This window comes from Octopus bimaculoides, chromosome 14, assembly GCF_001194135.2.
Source record: "Octopus bimaculoides isolate UCB-OBI-ISO-001 chromosome 14, ASM119413v2, whole genome shotgun sequence".
In the NCBI taxonomy this organism is placed as follows: Eukaryota; Metazoa; Mollusca; class Cephalopoda; order Octopoda; family Octopodidae; genus Octopus; species Octopus bimaculoides.
The window spans coordinates 24,874,177-24,876,926 of NC_068994.1; the positions used below are offsets into that span (position 1 = coordinate 24,874,177).

At 33.6% G+C, this 2,750-nt stretch overlaps 1 long non-coding RNA gene across 1 annotated transcript in view; it reads left to right on the forward strand.

Moving 5' to 3' along the window:
* Positions 1 to 2,750, forward strand: part of LOC106881404 (uncharacterized) — a 9,518-nt gene that overhangs the window by 5,911 nt on the left and 857 nt on the right. The gene's annotated exons all lie outside the window — the stretch shown is intronic.

Genomic DNA, 2,750 nt, shown 5'->3' on the forward strand with positions numbered 1-2,750 from the left:
GTAGCTCATGCTCTTAATCACTACGCCATATGCTCGTGGGTTCAAAATTTCCCCAAGACACCTGATGAAAGCTGGAGGGTATTTCAGCCAAAACATTGTATTAACAACAAAACAAGATGAGGACAAATATCCATCAAATGTAAATAATGTACATAATTCCTCATCTCTTAAATATAGAACTGTAATCCTTAAATTCTTAAATATACTCAAATACCCAAAATTTCAAGGAGTTCCTGCCTTAAAAACAGGAGCTAACCACAGTTATTTTGTGTTCTTTGCTACATTGGTTTCTATTAACCCATTTATTCTATCCGAAGAATTTTTATTCATTAAGATAGAAGAAATACACATAATTATATATATATATATCTATATATACACACACATATATACACACATATATATACACACATACACATATATATATGCACACATATATATATATATATGCATGCATGCACACACTTTCCTATAAATTAATAAGCAGTACATACATATGCATATCACAGAATTAAATTCAAGTTACGTCTATATTTTCTTCAATGTTAACATTTAAATTGTCCTAAGAAATGAAATTGTTTTATATTTTCATTTTTTGTGTTAGTTTAGAAAATAAAATGAAATTATGATACTCCTGTAATTTTGAATATCTGCTTTAGTAACTGTTTGTTTAATGATTGGTGTATTGGTTGGTGCTTGTGTGGTGTTATTGTTCAATACCAGGTCAGTCTTGACTAATTGAACCTATGCTCTAAGCATTCTACTCATGGTCATCATATCTTATCAAAACCACATTATCCAGTGTGCCCTTCATTTTTAAGACAGTAATGTGTGGTTTAAGAGGAATTTTCTGCTATTTCTAGCTAGTTACATGATCACTTAGACTCTACCATGTTAGACATGGTAATTACCTATTGAATAACTTTCGGTTGTGTATCTAGCTAAAGTGGAAGCCTTGACATGGTCTTATGACCTACTAAAAATAGCAACCAAATCTTCCTCTTCAATAAAAACAAGGGCATTGAATAATATATTCCTAGATACATTGTACCTGAAAAATGACAGGATGGTCATAATTAGAATGCTTTTGGTCTTAGATTTACTAGATCAGGGTTGACCTGCGTTTAACTAACAACTATCTGTTGAATTACTGATATTATAATGGTTGTCTTTCAACATTTTATTTCACTGGGATATTCAGTGTGTATGAGTACATGTGTATGCATGAGTGAATGCATATACATTCATAGTCATGTACATACAGTGTGTTAGTGCAGGCACATACACACCATGGGAGTGCTTCTACATGCTCACTCAACTTGTTAGAAATAGCAGCCAAATCCCTCCCATCATACCCTTTCAAACATTAGGTAATGTTGTCCAGGATACATGAAAGGTTATAGGCAAAATACCTCAAAGTTAACCTGGGGCTAAGCAACAACTAACATTTATGTGCTGCACATGTGATACTGTTCCCTGTGAGTACATGTATGCATGTACAAAGATTATTGTATATACGTATGTTAGCCATATAAGTACGATCCATGTAGAACTGTGTCGTGTTTGTAGTAACCATGACTTAAAGCATTGTATACTTCCTATACAATCCAGACACATGTCTGATATACTCTGTGAAACTGAAGGAATATGTTTTTTAAGTCTTGCGTTCCTTGTCCTATGCACTCATGCAATAACAAACAATACATATTTTCCATCACAAGTATGTTGTATGGAACACCCTTTCACAAAAAAGATAGTAAAAAACAAATTTTATATATGCAATATGTTTATATAAATATACTCACACACATGCTTTCAGATAGGCAGGCAATGATAACTTTGGTAAAATCTTATTGCATTTTTATTTGTACTCTCAGTATGTAGACATTTTTGAATATGTATTACATCTTTGTGTGTGGGTGTACAATATTCTTATTTTTGTTGCAGTTGTTTTCTTTTCAAAGGTGAATCTGTTTCTCTTCTTGAATACTCAGTACAGTAGTACACTATACAGTGAAATATGTTGTCCTGTATTATGTATTGTGCAGTGTATTTCATACACCTTTAAGAAAGAAAATACCTTTTTAGGTGATAGTGCTCTTTTCATTCTTCTACACCTCCTCTCTGAAGCTCTTACTGTTATGCAACTAACTGGACATATATACTTTTAGCCAACTTATTTGGCCCAAGTTGTCATAGGTAGCTTATGTGCTCCCATTAGAGTTAGGAGATAAGATAAATCTATAAGGGGCATTTCTGCACAGATTGTCATGGTCTACTAGAAGTATTGCCATTGTTGGTGACTTGAAGATGACAAGAGCCATCTTTTGGTTCTTGTTATTCAAGTTTGTAATAATGTGTCTATCATTTCTTAAATACAATTCTAGTGTTGAACACAGTAACCTTATTATATAAAAAGAATAAAATAATTTCTGTGGTCAGTCAATGAGATTTGTTGTTTTGTTGTCACTGTGAGTATGCATAGTTATTCAGCCCCAGGTCACTCCTGATTGAGTAGACTTTACGATCAGGAGTGGCTGTGTGGTAAGTAGTTTGCTTACCAACCACATGGTCCCGGGTTCAGTCCCACTGCATGGCATCTTGGACAAGTGTCTTCTACTATAGCCTCGGGCCGACCAAAGCCTTGTGAGTGGATTTGGTAGACGGAAACTGAAAGAAGCCTGTCGTATATATGTATATATATATGTATGTATATATAATGTCTTAGTATACTCTGGACTATTTTAACC